Source organism: Haematobia irritans, chromosome 1, assembly GCF_050003625.1.
Source record: "Haematobia irritans isolate KBUSLIRL chromosome 1, ASM5000362v1, whole genome shotgun sequence".
Classification (NCBI taxonomy): Eukaryota; Metazoa; Arthropoda; class Insecta; order Diptera; family Muscidae; genus Haematobia; species Haematobia irritans.
This window is the reverse complement of record NC_134397.1, coordinates 269147947-269161634: the sequence shown is the minus strand read 5'-3', so window position 1 is coordinate 269161634 and position 13688 is coordinate 269147947. Positions and strand designations below refer to the sequence as shown.

General features: G+C 35.5%; 1 protein-coding gene and 2 long non-coding RNA genes across 5 annotated transcripts in view; 1 reads left to right on the top strand and 2 right to left on the bottom strand.

The window, feature by feature from the left end:
- Window positions 1-13688, top strand: part of Kul (Kuzbanian-like) — a 793173-nt gene that overhangs the window by 746120 nt on the left and 33365 nt on the right. The gene's annotated exons all lie outside the window — the stretch shown is intronic.
- Window positions 3382-3898, bottom strand: LOC142223775 (uncharacterized). Its single transcript, XR_012718894.1, has 2 exons — window positions 3687-3898; window positions 3382-3580 (listed from the first exon to the last, which is right to left on the bottom strand). It is a non-coding gene; the product is annotated as an uncharacterized LOC142223775 (long non-coding RNA).
- Window positions 13017-13486, bottom strand: LOC142223789 (uncharacterized). The gene is made up of 2 exons (XR_012718897.1): window positions 13242-13486; window positions 13017-13172 (listed from the first exon to the last, which is right to left on the bottom strand). It is a non-coding gene; the product is annotated as an uncharacterized LOC142223789 (long non-coding RNA).

Genomic DNA, 13688 nt, shown 5'->3' with positions numbered 1-13688 from the left:
ATACTTTTAGGCGAGGTGTCCCCTCGAAATAACTATATGATATGGAAAGACAATTTATGATGGCGGCGGATTATAATATGAGAAGGCAATCTATGATGGTGGTAGACGAACTTTCGGTGGCTTTTCATTCTGCCGCGTGTGGATGAAATACAACCGAAATAACACCAAAGTATGGTGGATTTCTTCCACATTATACGGAATGTATATCATTACTGGCATACTACTCTATATATTTATAAACCTTTTCCCACGTTCCCATTAAATTTCAAGGAAATCAAATGTTTTAAAAGGGATGGCCCATTCCCCGATCAAAAAAAAAAAAAAAAAAACAAGTATATATGACCGTAAGTTCGGCCAGGCCGAATCTTATGTACCCTCCACCATGGATAGCGTGGAAACTTCTACGAAAGACTGTCATCGAATTACTTGGGGTTTGATACCTTAATTCGTTTTCTAAATTGTCAGTTAGTCCATACGTGGTATATATTAGACAAAACAGGTATGTGTACGTAAGTCCACAAATAATTACGAATCGATATGGACTTTTGCACGGTACGTAGGGAGCCAGAATTGAAATGTGGGGGTCGCTTATATGGGGGCTATATACAATTACGAACTTGATATGGACCACTTTTTGTGTGATTGGTGATCGATTTATCTGAGAGCTATATATAACTATAGACCGATACGGCCCTAGTTAGGCATCGTTGTTAACGGCCATATACTAGCACAATGTACCAAATTTCAACTGACTCGGATGAAATTTGCTCCTCCAAGAGGCTCCAAAACCAAATCTCGGGATCGGTTCATATGGGGGCCATATACGATTATGGACTGATAAGGACCACTTTTGTCACGGTTGTTAAATATCATATACTACCACCACGTACCAAATTTCAACCAGATCGGATGAATTTTGCTTCTCCATATACTAACACCAAGTCTTTGAGGCTCCGCAAGCCAAATCTGGGGATCGATTTATATGGGGATATATATAATTATGGACCGATGTGGACCAATTTTTGCATGGTTGTTAGAGACCATATACTAATACCATGCACCAAATTTCAGCGGGATCGGATGAAATTTGCTTCTCTTAGAGGATCCGCAAGCCAAATATTGGGGTCCGTTTATATGGGGGCTATACGTAAAAGTGGACCGATATGGCCCATTTGCAATACCATCCGACCTACATCAATAACAACTACTTGTGCCAAGTTTAAAGTCGATAGCTTGTTTCGTTCGGAAGCAAGCGTGATTTCAACAGACGGACGGACGGACATGCTTAGATCGACTCAGAATTTCACCCCGACCCAGAATATATATACTTTATGGGGTCTTAGAGCAATATTTCGATGTGTTACAAACGGAATGACAAAGTTAATATACCCCCATCCTATGGTGGAGGGTATAAAAAATACGAGTTCAGTTTTGTCCAAAAACAACCCTAAGCTTCCCTGGAAGTTCAAGGAATATTTCTTCAATGTTCATAATATCTGGCAAGGGGACCAAATATCGAAAAATCAGGTACCTCATGATAATTTCATACCTTCCACCCTATCCTCTTCAAAATTCAAGTTAATCAGTTTAGTTTCTCCACTGTACTTAAAAAAAGTCGGGCAAAGAAGAGGTTCTACTCCCCAACCGAATATCGAAAAATAAAGTAGCGGATCTTTGTCTAGACGCCACCCAACCTTACTTGAAAATTTCAAGGAACTCGGAGAACTTATTTCATCACATGATCTCCATCTACGTTCTTTGAAAAATTAATCAAATCGGTTAAACCCTTTCCGAGCTTACTCGGAACAGACAAACAAAGATACCTCGGATTTGATGTGTGTACAATTACCCAGCAAAAAAATTTGGAAGTTCTTCCAAAGGCACAACTTTAAAAGCACTTCCAGAAGATGCACTCCCAATGATGTTCTTTATTTTAACTACCCAGGAAGTTCTTTTAATTCAATTTTTTATAACTTGGTTTTTTCATACTTTTAATGGGTAATTTTAATTTTTATACCCTGCGCCACAATGTGGAACAGGGTATTATAAGTTAGTGCGTATGTTTGCAACAACCAGAAGGAGGCGAGATAGACACATGGTGTCTTTGGCAAAAATGCTCAGGGTGGGCTCCTGAGTCGATATAGCGATGTCCGTCTGTCCGTGAACACATTTTTGTAATCAAAGTCTAGGTCGCAGTTTTAGTCCAATCGACTTCAAATTTGGCACAACTATGTGTTTTGGTTCAGAATAGAACCCTATTGATTTTGGAGGAAATCGATTCAGATTTAGATATAGCTCCCATATATATCTTTCGCCCGATATGGACTAATACGGTCCCAGAAGCCAGAGTTTTACCCCAATTTGGTTGAAATTTTGCACTAGGAGTACAATTAGTAGTGTAGTCAAGTGTGCCAAATTTTATTGAAATCGGTTCAGATTTAGATATAGCTCCCATATATAGCTTTCGCCCGATTTACACTCATATGACAACAGAGGCCAATTTTTTGCTCCGATTTAGTTGAAGTTTTGCACAGGGAGTAGAATTAGCATTTTAGCTATGCGTGCCAAGTTTGGTTGAAATCGGTTCAGGTTTAGATATATCTCCCATATATAGCTTTCGCCCGATTTACACTCATATGACAACAGAGGCCAATTTTTTGCTCCGATTTAGTTGAAATTTTGCACAGGGAGTAGAATTAGCATTGCAGCTATGCGTGCCAAATTTGGTTGAAATCGGTTCAGATATAGCTATATCTCCCATATATATGTTTTTCTGATTTCGACAAAAATGGTCAAAATACCAACATTTTCCTTGTAAAATCGCCACTGCTTAGTCGAAAAGTTGTAAAAATTATTCTAATTTTCCTAAATCATAAATAAACTTTTGCGAAGTTTCCTTAAAATTGCTTCAGATTTAAATGTTTCCCATATTTATACACTGCGCCACACTGTGGAACAGGGTATTATAAGTTAGTGCATATGTTTTTTTACTAACATTGTGTGCATTAGCCGACTTAAATTTTGAGTCTATAGATTTTGTAGAAGTCTATCAAATTCTGTCCAGATCGAGTGATATTTAAATGTATGTATTTGCGACAAACCTTTATATATAGCCCCCAACACATTTGACGGATGTTATATGGTATCGAAAATTTTGATCTACAAAGTGGTGCAGGGTATAATATAGTCGGGCCCGCCCGACTTTAGACTTTCCTTACTTGTTTTATCCGGAAGCGGTGCTAAATTGGCGCAGAAGCGATAAATTTAACATTGGCTTGTCAAAGGATATATTTTAAGTTTAGACTATATATTGTGAAGTAATTTTAAGCCTTCTGAAAATATGAATGATTATTCTTCCGATCTAGCAATTGATTGACGTCATTATTTTGGTGAGATCTACAAATTGCTGGAAACTTTTATTTTAAACGGTTAAGGAACGTAATCTTATGTAGAATTATGCTATCTTCTTTGATAAACCATCGTCAGGCCATCCGCATCTTCCCGTTTCACTTCGAGTATAATCTACCTCACTATAGACATAGAAACACATTCTTGAACAGCAATCGCTTTTGTGTCTGCACTATAAAGATAAAATCAAAACAGAAAACAAAACTTTGTCAATAAATTCACTATAGTAAAATTAAAAGAAAGAGATAATCCTTATGATTGATTTTTTTTTTTCATACCACTTTTCCCATATCAGTGCATTGGCCAACAACCAGTAAAATTATTTGTAAAATAATTGTAAATAGCAACAAGATTTTCATTTTGATACAAGAGTATTAAACGAACAATGGTGGTATGTGAAATCCTAGAATATATTTCATTGCTAATGGTTTCATTATATACTCTCATCCCAATGAGAGAATCATTAATGGAGATACACGAGTCTGCCATGCCTCAACTGAAATTATTTAAATAGGAGAATTTCCATAAATAAGTTCAGAATCGCCTTTGATAACACTAGTTTACAAAATAAATTTTTTTCATGTAAATTTGATGAGAGGTGACTTTTTTTATTTTTATTTTGGTCTGCTAAATTCGAAAATGAAGGTTAAAATTTTTTATGGAACAGTTTTTTAGATATCCCGTTATTTTTAGTTTTTCGGCCGTTTTTCATTACACAAATCATATCTCGAGTTAGAAATGTCCGATTATATCGTTGTTTGTACTTGAATGCAAGGTATTGAGATGACAAACAAACGTGGATATGCGATAAGTTAAGTGGTTTAAAATATATCGATGAAAATAGGGCAAATTAAAAAAAATCGTGTTTTAATGACTCGGTGCCGCCGAAAAAGTATAAACCATTGAAAAAACGTCTGGTTTCTCTTCGTGTTCGTAAAAATGATACTTTAATGTAAGCAATAAGACCAACTAGAAGAAATGAAAAATGACAAAATTATAAGCATTTGAGTGAACAAATCCGATATCAAATTATATAAATATGAGCCACACACCCCCCACAAAAATGAATTTTAATATACCAAACTTTGTTCCACATTTTAACTTTTTCATACATAAATATGTTTTGAAAAATATTTAGTTGAAAAATCGAACAACGACTCTAAATGGGTTAATGTATTCAAAAATATTAATATGTATATTTTAGTTATTTTATGCTAAATGATTCTAACTAAAAATATACAAAATTAAATTTTTATACCCACCACCATAGAATGGTGACGGGGGTATAATAAGTTTGTCATTCCGTTTGTAACACATCGAAATGTCGATTTCCGACTATATAAAGTATATATATTCTCGATCAGGGAGAAATTCTAAGACGATATAAGCATGTCCGTCTGTCTGTTGTAATCACGCCACAGCCTTCAATAATGGCGCTAGCGTCCTGAAATTTGGCACATATTAGTTTTTTGTTTGCAGGCAGGTCAAGTTCGAAGATGGGATATATCGGTCCAAGTTTTGATATAGTCCCCATATAAACCGACCTCCCGATTTCGGGTCTTGGGCTTATAAACACTGTAGGTTTTATCCAATTTGCCTGAAATTGGAAATCTAGAGGTATTTTAGGACCATCATGCCATGTTTTGGTATAGCCCCCATATGGACCGATTTCCCGATTTTGCTTCTTGGGCGTCTAGAAAGTGTATTTGCTATCCGATTTGCTTGAAATTGGAAACCTAGAGGTATTCTAGAACCATAAAGAGAAGTGCTAAAAATGGGGTGTATCGGTCTATGTTTTCATATATCCCCCATATAGACCGAGCTCCCGATTTTACTTCTTGGGCTTCTAGAATCCGTAGTTTTGAATCCAATTTACCTGAAATTGGAAATCTAGTGGTACTCTAGGACCATAAAGACGTGTGTCGAAAATGGTCATTATCGGTCCATGTTTTGGTATAGCCCCCATATAGACCGATCTCCCGATTTTACTTCTTGGGCTTCTAAAATCCGTAGTTTTAATCCAATTTACGTGAAATTGGAAATGTAGAGGTATTCTAGGACCATAAAGACGTGTGCCGAAAATGGTGAGTATCGGTCAATGTTTTGATATAGTCGCCATATAGACCGATCTCCCGATTTTACTTCTTGGTCTTCTAGAATCCGTAGTTTTTATCCAATTTGCCTGAAATTGGAAATGTAGAGGTATTCTAGGAAAATAAAGGGATGTGCCAAAAATGGTGATTATCGGTCCATGTTTTGATATAGCCCCCATATAGACCGATCTCCCGATTTTACTTCTTGGGCTTCTAGAATCCGTAGTTTTTACTCAATTTGCCTGAAATTGGAAATATAGAGGTATTCTAGGATCATATTAAGAGAAAAGTTCACCACTGTGGTATCACACAGAGAATACAGATTGGTTGTGACAATCGAATATATTGCCAACCTCTTTTTGGCAGTTGTAGCAACTACCAGTTGGCAATTGTGCCACCCGACTGATTCGGTCGGCACAACCAATATCTCATATGGTGTTGGTTGGGTCTGCCGACGACATTGGTTGTTGCTACCTTCATCATTCGGTTGTGTTGCCCAACTTTGATAATACTAATGACCGAATTAAAAACCAATTTCGTCCCAGTTAAATATTATATTTTATTTTATTAAAATATATGTATATAACAAATCTGAATACATCGAAAGATGAAAATCGCACTAAATCACCTCATGTACCCTCTGCCATGAATTGGCGAAATCATCCTATACGGCAAGAAATCTTTACTAAAAATAAAATAAAAATTGATTAATAAATGGAATGGTATATGTTCGTGTTGAAATTAACTAAATACGATAGAACATGGTGAAAATCGGTTACTAGCAGATTGCAAATAATTACAAACCACCCTATTTGTGAACATAAATTCACAATTCGCCAAACGTCTTGGAGAGGTCAAGCCCATTTGGAAAATTGTAAAAATGTCTTAAATACGCCTACACATCTAATTATAAATGTTTTCGGGAACCTCCTCAACCTCCACGATTATGTTTGATACATGCTAGATATTAAGATTGTTGAGTTATTTTGAGTCCTCTAAAAAATGTATCTGCAATACAAAACATTTTTTTTGAATTTTTTGTCCCGAGAAAACATTTCTTATACCATTCATGCTTTACTATGATCCCATTCATGGCGAAGAGATGATAAAATTGTATGTTTTTGTTATCGTTGCCTCTAATATATTTAAAATTGTGAAATAAAATTCTTTATTGTTCTTCCAAAAAAAAAAAAATATTAAATTTTTGGCCTTATCATAAAACAGTTTTCCGAAACAACATACAAACGGTTTCACAGAAATTGCTCCCTTTTGATTCTCTCGCTGTGTTATGTTGATATCTTTCGTCAACCCTCCCGGTTTCCATCTCTATACTCTCTCTCTCTCTGTCGCTCTCTGAATAAAATATCACAACATATATATGTCTACTCGAAATTTGTAAATTTATATATGTTTACATTCACACATATTATTTTTATGAAACATTCATGCCCCAAACATAATATATTCTAACATATTAACATATGTGTCCCAAATATTTAGTGTTAGTTTAGGAACATTAAATGCTTGCACTTAAATATATTGTGTTTAAAAGTTGTGCCCGAAACACATTTTGTTTATATCGGAACATATGAAAAACATATTTTTCTAACAGTGTATCCACCAATACGAATCAAAATTATTCAAAGGAGGTAAATATGGTTACTACAACCATTTATGTTGTGGCACAACAGCAAATCTGTTGAAAATCCCATCCAATGGTTACAGGCATGAATAAATATATGTAAATACAGAAAATTAGTATAAACAACTAATATTTATTTCTAAACATAGAATGTTCATAAGAACAACCAAATTCCAACCATTCTCTTCTCTGTGTGCACAATGGACTGAATAGTCGAAGTGAGCCTGATACATCAGGTTGCCACATAACCTAACCTAACCTAGGACCATAAAGTGGTGTGCCGAATATATTGAGTATCGGTACAGTTTTTGATATAGCCCCTATAAACCGGTCCTCCGACCGGTCTAGATTCCAGAACTAAAATTAAATATGCTGAATACTGTGTGTTTCCCTCAATGTTTTGGTATAGCCCCCATTACACCGAACTCCCGATTTAACTCCTAGGGTTTCCAGAAATTGTAGTTTTTACCCGATTTGCCACAAATAGAAAATATATTGGCATTTTAGGCCCATAACAAAGTGTATATGATTTAGTTTTATCGGTCCATTTGGTAAGGCCTCTATATAGACCGATTTCACTTATTGAGGGTATAGAAGGCGCACTGATCATGAAAATTGCTTGATACTGAATGCAAAATGTCCAAATTTTACTTCTCGTAATCATTTAAATAATTGGGATGAAAATCTACAGATTTGAGATTTCAAATCAAGGCGTTATTTCATAATTTTCTTGCACACTTATAAGAGATGTTTATGATTCCTCTAAAACTCTAAGAAAAAAGGGTTCTTATAAATTCAGAATCTGATCTAGTCTTCATAGGTAAAATCATTACATTTATCTGTGGGAAGCGTACTGGTTGAACTGATCTGCTTGGGAAAATAGCTGTCATCAAACCCCTCTAAAATTTTCAAAGGAAACTATTATATTTGATTCATGGTGGTTCATTTAAGATTCGGCCCGGTTGAACTTACTGCTGTATATACTTGTTTACTACTATCTTTTTCATCTGTATATTTAATACTTTTTCTCATTTTTTAACAAGGATAATTTTTCCTTTTGTATAGACAGGTGCAATCAAATGAAATCTACATACTCATTATCCAATTCATTATCTTGATATTTACTTCAGTATGCATTTAGTATTCCACGCGTGTCCAAAGCATTTTTTAAGTAGTTGTAGTAGTGGTTCTTCATTAATGCAGAGAGAAGTCCACCACTAATTTAAGTTTCATTAATGCAAAGATCACAGTCGAAATATATTCACCAAATACTGCTTAGTTCCGAAGTTTAGTAGGCATTTTATTTTACTATTTCTGTAACGAATCAGGTACTAATTTGCGTTCAGTATGAAGACCATACTATTATGCTGTATAATCCTTCAACTAATGCTCTTAATCTATGGATGTAAGAAGATAGGTGATGAGGTAAGATAGGTTGTGTTAAAATTTAAAAAGAAATTTTAACTTTTCATTTGTATTGCTTTTGTTATTCTAGTGTTCCGAACATAAAGAATGTTGTTCCGGAGAATGTTTCAATGTATTCACTTTAACAAAAAATGTAATAACTGGAGTATGTCGTCAAAAGAATCCTAAAAAAGATTTATAGTTAATATTTATGCAAACGGAAATAACTCGCACCAATTTGCCACTATGAATAAGTTAATGAGACTAAGATGTTAGTTAGTATTAGTATTGATTTATTAATTGCTAATCTCCAATACCGGACTTATGTAAGTTTTTCGGAAATTGAAAAAGATATATTCCTTTTTTTGTAATTATTAGTTTTTCGTCTTTGGGATGGAGGATCTATACGTTTCGTATACGGAAACAATTAAAAAATTGAAAAGCGGGAGGGATTTTTTACACGTCATGGGTGATTTTATGGGGTAAATTTATTTGGGCCATTTGCTGTTATGGTTTTCCTGGAGGTTCAAGTGTAATTCACTTTGGGTTGTTTTAACAGTTTTTAATGTAGTTCCATTTTGTTCTATGCTTCGGTAGTTCAATTAGTAGCCGGACCAAGGAACTGTGCGACAAGGATGGGGTGTTAGCTGAGCAAGCGAAAAGGTGACGAGTGTCATGTGACCCTTGATTACAGATGGGATACACGTCAGCTACGCTGCTATCAATCACTGATAAGTAGGAATTGATGCGGCTGCACTTGTCTGATCTTAGTTGGGCCAAAACTACCTTGGTCTGCCGTGGGAGGTCTCACTCCTCCAGTGCTATGGGCGATGGTCGAGCTCCGAGAATAGGATTAATTTTGTAGCTTCTTACCGCTTCATCTACAGTATCCTCATGAATCCTGTTCATACCTGTCTGGTGTGCTGCCTGATCTAGAAGCTCTCTTTTATAACGCTAGCGCACTAGATGGTGAAGTTCAAACCTTACATTCCTGGATGGAGGTTGCTTATCCACAAGATGATGAGTTGGTTGACAACTTCTATAGCAACCCAAGAGGTACTGCATTGATATCATGTAATTGTGTCGAAGCACTGGGATGATCTTGGTCTCCACATAGAGGTGATCTAGGGGTGTACGGTGAAGACATCCTGTTACAGTTCTAAGGGCAGCGTTCTGACAGGTCTGCATATTATTCTACTGCGTGTTACTCTTTTGAAGTGTTCACACAGATTGGTTAATATTTTTGCTGCAAGTAGAGAATGCTGGAGAGGAATATGGTAGTCTCGAAATGACCGTCAATCCTAAAGGGCTTTGTCCACATAAGTATCGCAAACATACTTTGTTGCCTCTGTAGGGTAGTTTAGGCATGGTTTTAAGCTGAAATCAAAACAATATTGGCAACATGTATTTACTGTGGGGCCACCGTGGTGCAATGGTTAGCATGCCCGCCTTGCATACACAAGGTCGTGGGTTCGATTCCTGCTTCGACCGAACACCAAAAAGTTTTTCAGCGGTGGATTATCCCACCTCAGTAATGCTGGTGACATTTCTGAGGGTTTCAAAGCTTCTCTAAGTGGTTTCACTGCAATGTGGAACGCCGTTCGGACTCGGCTAAAAAAGGAGGTACCTTGTCATTGAGCTTAACATGGAATCGGGCAGCACTCAGTGATAAGAGAGAAGTTCACCATTGTGGTATCACAAAGGACTGAATAGTGTAAGTGAGCCTGATACATCGGGCTGCCACCTAACCTAATCTAACCATGTATTTACTGAGAGGGGAACCCCCTACGAACGTTTGTTTACTCAGAAAATTTAGCATCTTCGACTTTATGGAAATTGCCATGGAACATAGAAAGGGTTTAAGAATTGTAATAAAAATCAAAAAGTCATCTTTTCTACTTATGTAAAACTATGACATATGAATTTCGCAACAGTCAACTTTCCTACTATTTCTGATAATGGAAAAATAGATTTTTCGACATTTTCAATATTTTAACATTCGTCCGTTTTCAATATTTTAACATTCGTCGAATTTCCAAAATTCGAGTTTAGCAGCTAAAATAAGAATTATATCTGCAAGCACAGAAAAAATATTTCTTTATTTTCAAACTTCATTATAACTTGTAAGGGAATTATTCAAATTCAATTAAAAACAGGTAAGTAAAGTCTAAAGTCGGGCGGGGCCGACTATATTATACCCTGCACCACTTTGTAGATCTAATTTTTCGATACCATATCACATCCGTCAAATGTGTTGGGGGCTATATATAAAGGTTTGTCCCAAATACATACATTTAAATATCATTCGATCTGGACAGAATTTGATAGACTTCTACAAAATCTATAGACTCAAAATTTAAGTCGGCTAATGCACTAGGGTGGAACACAATGTTAGTAAAAAAAAATATTGGAAACATTTAAATCTGAAGCAATTTTAAGGAAACTTCGCAAAAGTTTATTTATGATTTATTGCTCGATATATATGTATTAGAAGTTTAGGAAAATTAGAGACATTTTTCCAACTTTTCGACTAAGCAGTGGCGATTTTACAAGGAAAATGTTGGTATTTTGACAATTTTTGTCCAAATCAGAAAAACATATATATGGGAGCTATATCTAAATCTGCACCGATTTCAACGCTAATTCTACTCCCTGTGCAAAATTTCAACTAAATCGGAGCAAAAAATTGGCCTCTGTGGTCATATGAGTGTAAATCGGGCGAAAGCTATATATGGGAGATATATCTAAATCTGAACCGATTTCAACCAAATTTGGCACGCATAGCTACAATGCTAATTCTACTCCCTGTGCAAAATTTCAACTAAATCGGAGCAAAAAATTGGCCTCTGTGGTCATATGAGTGTAAATCGGGCGAAAGCTATATATGGGAGATATATCTAAATCTGAACCGATTTCAACCAAATTTGGCACGCATAGCTACAATGCTAATTCTACTCACTGTGCAAAATTTCAACTAAATCGGAGTTAAAAATTGGCCTCTGTGGTCATTTGAGTGTAAATCGGGCGAAAGCTATATACGGGAGATATATCTAAATCTGAACCGATTTCAACCAAATTTGGCACGCATAGCTACAATGCTAATTCTACTTCCTGTGAAAAATTTCAACTAAATCGGAGCAAAAAATTGGCCTATGTGGTCATTTGAGTGTAAATCGGGCGAAAGATATATATGGGAGCTATATCTAAATCTGAACCGATTTGGCTGATATTTTGCAAGTTTTTCGAGACTCATAAAATATTCGGATGTACGGAATTTGAGGAAGATCGGTTGATATACACGCCAATTATGACCAGATCGGTGAAAAATATATATGGCAGCTATATCTAAATCTGAACCGATTTTTTCCAAAATCAGTAGGGATCGTCCTTGAGCCGAAAAAGGACCCTATACCAAATTTTAGGACAATCGGACTAAAACTGCGTGCTGTACTTTGCATACAAAAATACATCAACAGGCAGACATACGGACAGATAGACAGACAGACAGACAGACAGACAGACAGACAGACAGACAGACAGACAGACAGACAGACAGACGGACATCGCTAAATCGACTCAGAATTTAATTCTAAGTATACTAAGTATACTAAACGATGGGTCTCAGACTTTTCCTTCTTGGCGTTACATACAAATGCACAAACTTATTATACCCTGTACCACAGTAGTGGTGAAGGGTATAAATATGGGAAACATTTAAATCTGAAGCAATTTTAAGGAAACTTCGCAAACGTTTATTTATGATTTATCGCTCGATATATATGTATTAGAAGTGTAGGAAAATTAGTCATTTTTACAACTTTTCGACTAAGCAGTGGCGATTTTACAAGGAAAATGTTGGTATTTTGACCATTTTTGTCGAAATCAGAAAAACATATATATGGGAGATATATCTAAATCTGAACCGATTTCAACCAAATTTGGCACGCATAGCTACAATGCTAATTCTACTCCCTGTGCAAAATTTCAAATAAATCGGAGCAAAAAACTAGCCTCTGTGGTCATATGAGTGTAAATCGGGCGAAAGCTATATATGGGAGCTATATCTAAATCTGAACCGATTTCAACCAAATTTGGCACGCATAGCTACAATGCTAATTCTACTCCCTGTGCAAAATTTCAACCAAATTGGGGTAAAACTCTGGCTTCGATTTCTTCTAAAATCAATAGGGATCTATTCTGAGCACCCAAATTTGCCAAATTTGAAGTCGATTGGACTAAAACTGCGACCTAGACTTTGATTACAAAAATGTATTCACGGACAGACGGACATCCCTATATCGACTCAAGAGCCCACCCTGAGCATTTTTGCCAAAGACACCATGTGTCTATCTCGTCTCCTTCTGGGTGTTGCAAACATATGCACTAACTTATAATACCCTGTTCCACAGTGTGGCGCAGGGTATAAAAATCATGTATATTCTTTAAAATAAACAAGTATAGAAAACTAATTACTCTTTTAGCGAGATTATATGCTGCTATTTAATTTATTATATGATAAAGCTAACATAATTAAATTAATGTGGAGCAATACATGTTCCAAATCCCCCTGTTTCAATGTGCTCATTGTGACAATGACCGCTACAACATTCGGCATCTTGCATACACTATTTAAAAAAAGTCATAATTTATTAAATAAATCATATACATCATATATAATTTAATATTTGTGTTACCACTTCATTGTCTGCTTCACAACCATCAATAAGTCCGACACCAAAAACTCTTGAAAGAATCTGAAATATCACAACAAATACGAATACGAATTTCATAATGAAGCACAACAAAACAATAATATCTTTTTTTTTACTATATTCGAAAATAGTAATACTGTCATTATAATAGATTTTCTATGTGTTTTTATATAACTGTCGTACATCTCAGTTTACAGTATAATTACGGAATGAACTAAACCATTGCATTAATGAGCATGGAGCAATTTGTTTCAGATGTTACTTCAAGTTGTTAAATTTATCCAAGAGTAACAACAATAAGGGATCTCACAAAAAGTCAATAGATGCATAAATTACGAGTGCTGTTAACAATCATTAACTTAAATCTAAAACGGTTAATTTCTATAATATGTATTTTTTCAATAACATTTCTTGTATGCTCAGGGTATA